The 12,502-nt window shown below is 36.3% G+C and overlaps 2 pseudogenes; one reads left to right on the plus strand and one right to left on the minus strand.

Annotated features, from left to right (window-relative positions):
* LOC107545917 (T-box transcription factor T pseudogene) overlaps nt 1-4,984 on the plus strand; it is a 44,178-nt pseudogene extending 39,194 nt beyond the window's left edge.
* A 52-nt stretch (nt 4,985-5,036) lies between these two features.
* On the minus strand, nt 5,037-12,039 carry LOC148093438 (proteasome subunit beta type-1 pseudogene; annotated as a pseudogene).
* Nucleotides 12,040-12,502: the final 463 nt, after the last annotated feature.

Raw genomic sequence — 12,502 nt, forward strand, 5'->3', positions numbered from 1 at the left:
AGTTACCAAAGAGATTAAGAAAGAAATAAAAAACTTCCTGGAAACAAATGAAAATGAACACACAACTCCAAATCTATGTGACACAATGAAAACAGTCTTAAGAGGGAAGTTCATAGCAATACAGGCCTACCTCAAAAAACAAGAAAAACTTCTAATAGACTCTCTAACACTACAAGTTAAACACTTAGAAAGCGAACATCAAGAAAAGCCCAGACTAAGTAGAAGGAAAGAAATAATAAAGATCAGAGCAGAAATAAATGATATAGGGACTAAAAAAAACAATGCAAAAAATCAATGAAACCAAGAGCTGATTCTTTGAAAAGATAAGCAAGCCCGGCCAGGCATGGCTCAGTGGTTGAGCATCCAGGCGATCAGGGTTCAATTCCCGGTCAGGGCACATACCTGGGTTATGGGCTCGATCCCCATTTGGGGGCGTGCAGGAGGCGGCTGATCAATGACTCTCTCATCATTGATGTTTCTATCTCTCTCTCTCTCCCTCTCCTTTTCTCTCTCTGAAATCAATAAAGATATGTTAAAAAAGAAAAGAAAGAAAAGATAAACAAGATTGATGAACCTTTATCCAGACTCATCAAGAAACAAAGAGAGAGGACCCAAATAAACAAAATCAGACATGAAAGAGGTGAAATAACAACTGACCCAACAGAAATACAAAGGATGGTAAGAAAATACTATGAACAACTATATGACACCAAGATGGACAACCTGGATGAAATGAATAAATTCCTAGAAAAATACAGCCTTCCAAAACTCAATCAGGAAGAGTCAGAAAGCCTAAATAGGCTGATAACTGCTGATGAAGTTGAAGCGGTAATTAAAGGGCTCCCAGCACACAAAAGCCCTGCCCCAGATGGCTTCACAGGAGAGTTTTATCAAACATTCAAAGAAGAATTAACACCTACTCTCCTCAAACTATTTCAAAAAACCCAAGAGGAAGGAACACTTCCAAACTCTTTTTATGAGGCCAGCATTAGCCTAATTCCAAAACCAGATAAAGACACTACAAAGAAAGAGAGTTATAGGCCAATATCCCTGATGAACATAGTTGCCAAAATCCTGAACAACATATTGGCAAATTGGATTCAGCAATATATTAAAAGGATCATAACCATGACCAAGTGGGGTTTATTCCAAGGATGTAAGGCTGGTTCAGTATTTGCAAATCAATAAACATGACACATCACATAAACAAATTGAAAGACAAAAATCACATGATCATACCAATAGATGCAGAAAAAGCATTCGATAAAATCCAACACCCATTTTCAATAAAAACTCTCAGCAAAGTGGGACTAGAGGGATCATACCTCAACATAATAAAGGCCAGATATGACAAACCTGCAACCAACATCATACTCAATGGGCAAAAACTAAAACCATTTCCCCTAAGAACAGGAACAAGATAAGAGTGTTCACTTTCACCACTCTTATTCAACATAGTGCTGGAAGTCCTAGCCACAGCGATCAGACAAGAAGAACACATAAAAGGCATCCAAATTGGAAAGGAGAAAACAAAACTGTCATTATTTGCTGATGACATGATATTGTACATAGAGAATCCTAAAGACTCCACCCAAAATGTACTAGATTTAATAAATGAATTCAGCAAGGTAGCAGGATACAAAATTGACATCTGGAAATCAATGGCATTTTTATACACCAGTAATGAACTCTCAGAAAGAGAAACTAAAAGGCAATCCCATTTACCACTGCAACTAAAAAAATGAGATACCTAGGACTAAACTTAACCAAAGATGTAAAAGATCTTTACTTGGAAAACGACAGGACACTAAAAAAAGAAATGGAGGAAGATATAAACAAATGGAAAAATATACCATATTCATGGATTGGAAGAATTAACATCATTAAAATGTCCATACTACCCAAAGCAATCTATAAATTCAATGCAATCTCTATTAAAATACCTACAGCATATTTCACAGATCCAGAACAAACACTTCAAAAATTTATATGGAACAAAAACACACCTTGAATAGCCACAACAATCTTGAGAAAGAAGAATAATGTCAATCACAATACCAGAACAATCACAATACCAAATCTCAAGTTATACTACAAAGCCACTGTAATCAAAACAGCTGGTACTGGCACAAGAACAGACATTAGATTAGTGGAACAGAACAGAGAACCCAGAAATTGACCCATGCCATTATGGTCAATTACTATTTGACAAAGGAGGCAAGAACATACAATGGAGTAAAGATAGTCTCTTCAATAAATGGTGTTGGGAAAATTGGACAAGTACATGCAAAGAAAATGAAAATAGACCAACTTACACCATACACAAAAATAGATTCAAAATGGACAAAAGACTTAAGTGCAAGACATGAAACCATAAAAATCCTAGAGGAAAACATAGGCAACAAAATCTCAGACATCTCTCATAGCAATATGTTTGCTGATACATCTCCTAGGGCAAGAGAAACTGAGGAGAAAATAAATGAATGGGACTGCATCAAAATTAAAAGCTTCTGCACAGCAAAAGAAACCATCAACAAAAGAAAAAGGGAGCCCACTGTATGGGAAAACATATTTGCCAATGAAACACTTGATAAAGGGTTAATATCCAAAATATATAAGGAATTCATACAACTTAACAAAAGGAAGACAAACAATCCAATTAAAAAATGGGGAAATGACCTAAATAGACACTTCTCCAAACGACATCCAAATAGTTAAGAAACATGAAAAAATGCTGAAAGTCACTAATTATCAGAGAGATGCAAATTAAAACCACAAAGATGTGTCACTTCACACCTGTCAGAATGGCTACCATCAACAAGTCAATGAACTACAAGTGCTGGCGAGGGTGTGTAGAAAAGGACACCCTAGTGCACTGCTGGTGGGAATGCAGACTGGTGCAGCCACTATGGAAAGCAGTATGGAGGTTCCTCAAAAGATTTAAAATTGACTTGCCATTTGACCCAGTGATCCCACTTCTAGGAATATATCCTAAGGAACCCCAAACACCAATCACAAAGATCTTATGCACCCCTGTGTTCATAGCAGGGCAATTTACAATAGCTAAGATCTGCTATCTGCCCAAGTGCCCATCAGTAGATGAGTGGATAAAAAAACCTGTGGCACATTGACACCATGGAATACTATGCAGCTGTAAAGAGGAAGGATCTTTTATCCTTTGGCACAACATGGAGAGAACTAAAAAATATTATGCTAAGTGAAATAAGCCACTCAGAGAAAGACAAATACCACATAATCTCACTGATACGTGGAATATAATAAACAAAATAAACTGTTGAACAAAATGGATCCAGAGCCATAGAAGCATGGAACAGACTGAAGGATCTCAGAGGGAAGATGGGGAGGGGGAAGTGGGTAGGGAGAGACTAATCAAAGAACTTATATGTTTATAAACATAACCCATGGACACAGACATTGGTATGGGGAAAGCCTGGGGGTGGGATGGATGTGGGGTGGAGGGGATCAATGGGGATAAAAAGGGGACATCTGTAATATTTTCAACAATAAAGATAAAGAAACTTAAAAAAGTAATAAAATAAGTAAATAAAATGGTAATTAATGTTCAAAATAAAGAAATATAAAACTTCAAATATCAGTGGCGAACATATTTTAAAACAGCACAAAAATCTAATAAAATATTGTAAAAAACTACATGATGTAATAATCCTGATGTGCACATAATTTATATCCTGACACATTTCAAATGTTCCTTTGATTAAAAAGAGGCTTCAAAGATATTAATAGTTTTACTTGTACACTAAATATTTATGTTAGTCAATAGTCCAATTTTTAATTGTGTAAAGCAAACTCAATTCCAAAAGAGACTTACTTTAGTTGTGTCTTGTTGCAGTTTAAGAGGAATAACCTTTATCTTCAGCCCCTCTGCCCCTCCCCCCCTTCTAAATTCCTTTCTCCACCCTCCTCCCAAGTCTGTGCCTGTGAAATGCAGGTTTTTACAAGTTCCTCTTCTTGAAAGAGTACCCAGAGAAAGGAGTTAACAATGGCTCTCAGCTAGCAAGTTGGGTTTGAGGTGCCATGAAGAGGAGTGGGCAGGAAGACAAGCTCCCATGTATCCAGAGCTTGGAGAGGAGCCTGCAGTACAGAGTGGACCACCTGCTGAGCTCCATGGAGAGCTGCAGGCTGGCAGGGAGAAGGGCAACCCCAATGCAGGTCTAGAAGTGGTAGATTTGGCTGTAGTCCAAAGAGCTCATCAACCAGGTTACTGTGACTAAGGAGAACAAGAGAGTCTTTCAAGCACAGAAGCCGAATCCATCTGGCCTTGACCCCAAAGGCATGTATCCTTTCCTCTTGGACTTCATGGTGCTGGACAACTACCACTGGAAGTCTGTGACAGGGAGTGAGTGCCTGGAGGTCAGCCTGAGCTACAGGTGCCCAGCTGTATTTACACACACCCTGACTCTCTGAACTTGGGGGATCTGCTGGATAAATGTGCCTGTGTCCTTCAGCAAAGTTAAACTTATCAATAAGCTGAACAGAGAGTGTCAGATCATACTGAAATTCTTATATAAATAGAAACTTAAAATTCACATGGTAAGAGTTGGAGGTCTACAAGGGATGATTACCAGTCATTATATCCCAAGATTCAGTGCATTTCTTTGACGGCTTATCAAAACAAGGAGACCACAGCTCTTCAGACTAAATGCAACCCATTTACAAAGGCTTGCCTTGATGCAAAGAGAAACAGGAATCACAAAGATAAGATGGAAGAACCTGGAGACAAGAAGCAATCTGGGTATTAGTGGAATGGCTTTTTCCTGGAATCAGTACTTTCTGTCTACTGCCAACCCATACTCTCAGTTTGGAGGTCCTCTCCCGCTTTTCTCCACACATGGCTATGAAAGATATTCTGTCCTGATGTCCAGAGAAACCACAATTCACTCCTCCCTGATCTCCCCGCCCCCCCCCCCCCCCCCCCAGCCCATACACTCACTGGAACATGTAACAGACCAGGACAGCTTTTTTTGTTTGTTTGTTTGGTTTGAGTACTTCAGGTTCTATGTATAACAAACAAGTCCAACACATCCAAGATACAAAATTAAAAACTCATTCATGATAACAGTACACAAATCAATCCTTCCCAGGGGAAGAGTCTCCTCCCTGGTACTCTCTAAGATTATAATTCAGATCACAGATGTGTTCCCAACCTACAAGTCCCTTTGGGACACAGAAGTGAAGACATCTTTCACATGAAGCATGGCTCTGTCCAAGAACAGTGGCATATGCTCTATGTTCCCCATGTTCTTAAAATCAAACTGGTTGTCAAGCGGGGACTATAGCATGGGACTTGCTGAGCCTCCAGCCTTGAAGGAGTCTCTCTGGTAAAAGCTGTACATGGCTTCATTCCTTCTTCGTCAAGGCCACAGATGATGCTGTAAACATACTATGGGAAGAAACTCTTTGAATAGACGATTGTCAACTGTATTGTAGGAATTGCTCCCAGAGTCATGGTCTTATAATTGAAATGCTTATACATCTTTAGTTTGGGTTTCAGTAATCTTTGTCAGGGTAAGGCAATCTCTATGAAAACCACTGCATCCAATGACTTTCAGAAACTTAAATGCTATAGCAACTTTTTAGTTTTCTGACTAATATTTTCAAATTCTAATCTTCTGTTAAATGACTGGGCATCTAGAAATATTTATTTTCCAAAAACTGAACAAACTCTTTTGCACAGAATGAATGAAAAACTTTAAAGTTTAAATTCAGTTACACAAAGGAACACATGCTTTTCTTTCCAAAGGAGAGTGTTTTAAAAGCTTATAATGACTTAGCAAAGGTTTCCTGAAGATCAAATGTTTCTTAATGCCCTTCTTTTCAGTGGTAATTTCTAAATTAATTGGCAGCATGCAAAGTGATCCTAATTAATGATAAAAAATCAATTTTAAATTATTTAAACTGGCTCTTTAAGTCTTACGTTAATAAATCTCAATTCATGATATAACTTAAAATTTTCTGATTAATTATGAGATTAAGTTTATCCAAAGAGGAGATAATGCATTTCTACACTCATTTGTGATAACTGGAACAATGACTGTATTAGACTAAAATGATATTTTGACAGTATTATGGTGTAAATGTATGTGAAAGTAACATTTTGCCAAAGATGAACACATGTGTTTTTATACTAGTCCTGATAGAGGGCTTTTCACAGGATATTTCTTTTGTCTGGAAATGACTTTCTCCACATAATTGTCTGACCTACTCCTTCAATTTCACTTCTCATGGAGGCCATGCCTGACCTTTCCACATTAACTGCCCCAATGCACTCTGAAAACTCCTTGATCTGTTAGATTTTTTAAAGAACTTATCAATTTTTAATTTACTATGTTATTAACTGTTGTATGTGTGGTAATGTCTATTGATTGCCTTCCCTGTTCCTGCCAGAATTTCAGGTCGTCAAGTGTAGGAATTTTTTTTGTCTTGATAAGACAAAAATCTATCCCCACAACCTAGAACCACTTTGGGCATGTAGTTGGAGCTCAGTACTTAGGTGTCAAGTAAAAGAATCAATGTTCTAGGAGAAATTTCAGGAAGCCTTTGTTGTCATAATCACATAAAAATATGTAATATCTATACAACAGCAATAACTAATTACATGGGAAAAGCAGGCTGAAATAAAAAGATAATCATATGAGTAGAACATGGGTTTGGGAGAGTTTTACAAAGAAAGTAAAAAACACAACGTAAAAATTACAACCACGCCCTGCCAGGCGTGGCTCAGCAGTTGACCGTCGACCTAGGATCCAGGGGATCGGGGTTCGATTCCCGGTCAGGGCACATGCCTGGCTTGCGGGCTAGGCAGCCGATCAATGACTCTCTCATCATTGATGTTTCTGTCTCTCTCTCTCCCTCTCCTTTCCTCTCTCTAAAATCAATAAAGATATATTTTTTAAAAAAGTTACAACCACAATAGAGGCCATAAGATAAAAAGAAACATTAATATAATTATAAATGTTATGGTAATCAACCTTTTTTGGTTAAATTCCTGAATCAAAAAGCAAAATATAAAGTCTGAGATTAAAAGACAATAGATCTATAAACATGGACACACTTTAAATAATATTACTCCAATAGTTGACAAAAATGTAAGTATTTATTTATATAAATAAATATAAGTAGTTATATGCAAGGAAGAATAGTAAAAATGGGATAAAGAATAAAATAAATGTCACTTGATATTGACAAATATTCCAATGTAAAATAAGAGTATAATTATCCTGAAACCAATGAATATCAGAGAAGATTATTAGATGTACAAAAATCAGTTTAAAAAAATACGATAGTGTGGAAAAGAAAAACTTCAACATAACAAGAAGGTATGAGAAGAATGAAATAGAAGCAAGTGAATTATTAAACTGTAGGCAGATATTTCCATACATCTGTGTTCTCAAACTCTCTAGCTTTCTCTTTCCTATTTTCCCAAAATACTTTGGCCACTGTAAAGTAAATCAACACATTTTGAAACTATATAATAATAACAGAGACTTAAGTCACATTTTCTTACAATGATCATATAAAACTAGTATTAACAAAATGTGATAAAATAAATAATAATATTATAAAGTTAAAATACATGTTTCTGAATGTTTGTGTAAACAAAAAATCAAAAGCTGAGCTTTTAAATTTCTTATAAATATCAAAGATGATTATGAACCTTAGAACTTAAGTTTAAGGACAGGTGAGAAAACTATTCACAGTATCTACAGAAGCTGAACATACACATTACCGAAAATCATTGATTCCACTCCTGCATATATGCCTGAACCCAACAGCACTGCATCCATAAGTTTACTCAAAGACATACACCAGCATACACAGCATTATTTGTAAGCCCAAACTGGAATCTACCCACACAAATCTCCAGTTACAAGACAAGCCATAAAAAATTGAAGAATATTCACACAATGTGAATCAATTTTCTATAATGTACATAATGCACAATTTCATTAACATTTTTTCCTATTGCTGAAAGTATTGAGAGAAAATACCTAACATAATACCTAACATTAGTTATAAGGATATGTTAAATTGATTTCCAGATTTTTTAATTTTTTTTTAATTTTCTATCCTTGCCCAAGGATATGTTTATTAGCTTCTGTGGTATTCTGACAACCATTTTTACTAAAGATAGGAAATAATGTCAAATACAGCATACTTAATTCAAATATATCCTTGATCCTGGTATCTATTTACCATCCTTTGATGAACATAGAATTCTCCAAAAAGAACCAACCTTCTTTTTCCGCATTTTGTAAATAGGTCTTAAAATCAGTATTGGATAGGACAGTAGGGTTCATCTCTTCAGCACAGCATGTTTTCTCACTCAAATCACAACATTGCTCAGTCTGTCCCATTTTTTGTCTGCTATAAATCAGTTTCTGCGTCACCATTTCTAGAGATATTTCTGCACCTGAAGCATTACCAAATCATCCTAACTTTAGATTGATTATTCCCTTGGTTACTTTATATGTTAAAGACATCATGATTAGTTGCACAGCTCCAAAAATCTAGATTTGTGTCTGTATCACCCATCCCCACTGCGGAGCATACAGTGCCGTGGCCTATAGGCTATTCTTTTCAAAAGCCCAATCCTTCAGATGATGTTCCCCACTATTTTTTTTTTGGAAACCTCTGAGACTGAATCTTGGAATTGAATTCAGTTCTCATTTTGATTTTTTATGACTAAATCTATAGAAGGGAACTTATAAATCTTCAGATTTATAAAATTACCTCAAATAGTAATACTTTAACTCCCCCTGTAGGCCATGCCCTGCAGCTGTGGTTGTTTCCTGGGACCTCATTCTGGACAGAAATCTCCTCCTTCCTTGTCAGGAGGTGAAATTATGTCTTTGTGCTTGAGTTGGTTAAATTTTTCCTCTTAAATTGGCCCACTTACATTTAGAAAGACTTTTTTGATTATTCTGCAATTTTGACTTTCAAGTGTGAGTATGTCTGACTTGTGGCCAAAACTTTTAAGGATTCAGGAATAAATCATCACCTTTCTGTTCTAAGAGAACAAACAGTGCCACTATCCACAGGAAGATTCATTTTGGGAGATCTACTCAATTTTCTGAAAAATCGCAATTAAAATGTGGACCACAAACAGGTATTGTACATATTTATACTGCATTGTGTGAGAAAACAAAAGCACAGGTAAATAAAACTTCCTTCACAATTTCACAACTCACCAAATAGCACTATAAAACGTCTTTCTAAAAGAAGATAATGGGTCTGTTGTTGGTTCCAAAACAGTTCTAGGAGGGTGTCTTGAACTGTCACCAAATGTGGTATCCATCTTATCTATGAACAGTCTGAGGAAGACCGTTTTCAGAATACAAAAGTTTAAAACTGAAATTCACTTCTCGGGGTTAAGCTTTTAATGGACTGTCACTGATAAGGAAGTGATGGAAAGCACAATGTTTCTGCAATCTCATTAGTTGGATGTATTGTGCGAAGTTGAATTTCCCAGTCTGCAGAATACTAACATATACTAGTAGCTGAGGAGAAAAGAGGGAAGCAATTCAAAGTTCTATATTTAACTTTTATTCTTTTAAATGCAGCATTAAAATAACCGTTTCCATTGCATTGCATTTTCCTTATTTTTTTAGTGGGCAATAAAGATAAATCTCATATTATATTAGCCTAATATCATCCTTCAAAATGAAATCTACTTTGGATATCTCAAGTGGTCAGAGAGCTCCCCTTAGTTCAAATAAATTTGGCAACTAGACTGTCTTTATTAGAAAGAGACAAGGGGATATATTTTATCATCAGGGGCACCCTTCACAAGTGTTTGCTTCAAACTTTTAGTGCTGTGCAAATGTGACATTTAAGAAATACTTAGAGGAAATCCAAATAAATGTGCTGACCCTTTTTCATAATGCCCATGAAATATGATTCTCTATTGATCACTTGTATTAACTATCAATGTGTGAAATTAGATCGCAAAATGCGGAAACATACAAATGTGAATGCAAACTATGTCAATCACATAGAATTGGTTGGCAGGTTCCCAGGTGTTTGGCACATTATAGCTTAACTAACAAAATGTGTTTCTCCCTAAAAATAGTAGTTTTCTTTTGCTAATGTAACCCTTTCCTTCCAATGTAATGGATTAAATCTATTAATTAAGGCACTCAAATTTTATCACATTTATATTTTCCACTGAAATGCATTCTGATAGAAATGTATAATTAAAACAAAACAAAACAAAACAAAACTTTTAATCTCAGCTCTGACACTTTTTTTTGGTTTCAGACAAATTACTCAATCTCTCTTTCTTATGTATCTACTTGTGTCTAATAAACACATAATTGTCAAAACCACTTATATTTATATGGTAGTTTTAAAAAGATCAGAGAGGGAGCAGGGTAATCTCAAACATGCATTGCATATTGGCCACAGTGAATATAAATACTATTTTTTCTCCAAGAAGGTGACTGTTATAAATGTGGGTTTCAATTGGGAGAAAAGATGTGTCTTGTGATACCTACAGTAGTATAACCATGTAAACCAGAAAAAAAAGAGTGACTTCAAAGGTCATGATAATATCTAAAATGTATGGAATACTTTCTGTGTTTCAGGTGTTAAGCTGATGGCTTTAAAGATTTTCTTACAAAATGCTCATAACAAGCCTACAAAGTAGTTTCCATAAAGAACATTTTTCAGATGGGGAACCTGAAATCTGTGGTTTGGGTAATAACACATAAGGTAAAAATGCTAGCAAGCACCAGAAATGGATTCAGAATCTGATAGTCTGACTATAGAGATGATATAATTAAGTCATGCCTAAAGCTAGGATTTTGAAAAAAAGGCTGAGAATTCCCTTAGAATTTTGGAAGAGATATGCAAATATATATTTAGGTAAATAGTGCATTGACGGTAATTTCTCTTTGTTCCAGAAAATATGTGAATATGTGTACTACAATTGTTATTGGTTGAAGTGGGGTACCCTTTTCCCACTGGATGCTGGGAGCTAGGTCCTTATGATATATTGAGAAAAATAATTTTCTGAGACTTGCGCAGGAGGATGAGTGATTTTTATTTTCATGGAATTATATCTCTGGGTTTGCAAAGTCCCAGTTCCCTTAATCCAGTCCTGGAAAATGTGCAGCTGGGAATTCAGTAGAGCTAGAAGCAGAGTCAGAGTCTAAAGTTTCCTTTCCATGATGGAGCTGGGTCCAGTGTAGCCTCAGACTAGTTGCAGTTCTTTAGTCCATTGTATGGGGTTCACATGGCCCTGAGCCGTGTGGCTGAATGCAGGGGCGTGAGAGCACGTCCCCTGCAACAAGAGTCCCAAGAGAGCAAGAGAGAGAGCTCCACTGCTTAGGAGTTGAAATATTTCATCTTCCTGAGCTTGCAGTGGCCACGCCTACTCTGGCCAATGACCTGTTCCCAGGTGTGACTGACAGACAAGTACCTTCCTATTTCACCCAGACCTTACAGGGCAGTCATCTATTTGGCCTTCCCTTTGCTCCTTTCCAGTTAATTAACAACTGGGTTTATTATAGTGGTATCACAATGGCTTTTAAAACTAATCTTTTCAATATTCTGCCTCCTTTTCAAAGAAGAAACCATTACTTGATTATTAGGAAATATATAAACAATTTATTTATATTAACAAATCACCTTTGACAGGAAATAAAATTTTCAATTATGCTTCTCAAAAAAACCCTAGCATGAATAACAATGGTCACTTAAATATTTTTTCAATGCTTTTATGGAATTTGAGTAGAATGGCTGGGAATGGGGCAGGTCCAAGGTCAAGTGATGCTTTTACTCTTTCCTTAATAAGGAGAAGATTCTCAACTTATTTTGTTCAGCGCACAAAGACTTTTTTTTTTTTTTTTAACATCAACATTCAAAAATATAAAGAGGTCATATTAAACTGTGAATTTCTGTCTTTTTCACAAGCATTTGATTACCTGCCAATTCTGGGTCTGATTCCAGTGTGGCAAGGATCCATGGTTGCTGGGCAGCCACCTTTAGACAGGCCATGTACTTTGCATTCTTTCCAAGCCAAGCGGGGTGGGGGTTGGAGTGGGGATGGGGGTGGGGGGAGGTGTGTGTGGTTGCTCTGCTTCACTCATTTACATTTTCAATCTGGCACAAAAAAATAATTTGAGTAGTTTGCAAGCTTCTCTTTAACACCATATTTTAATACTTTTTTTTTCCCCCTTCCCAAAACTCATTAGGGCCTTAGGAAATGCCCTGTGTCCAAATCAGTGAGTAATTTTTATTGCTAGTACAAAGAAGGATGGATTAATTTGATTAATTTCCTTACATGCCTTGAAGTAAAGCATCAAAGGATGACTGTTTACCTCTTGAAATGCTCAGATTTGATGCTAGAATAAAGAAAGTGGGATTCAACTTTTATTCAAAGTACAATTGCAGAGTGTTGGAACTGTGTGCTTAAACAAAGACATATCACAGTTCATTTTATTCTTCCCTTAACAGATAG

Source organism: Miniopterus natalensis, chromosome 3, assembly GCF_054644295.1.
Source record: "Miniopterus natalensis isolate mMinNat1 chromosome 3, mMinNat1.hap1, whole genome shotgun sequence".
Classification (NCBI taxonomy): Eukaryota; Metazoa; Chordata; class Mammalia; order Chiroptera; family Miniopteridae; genus Miniopterus; species Miniopterus natalensis.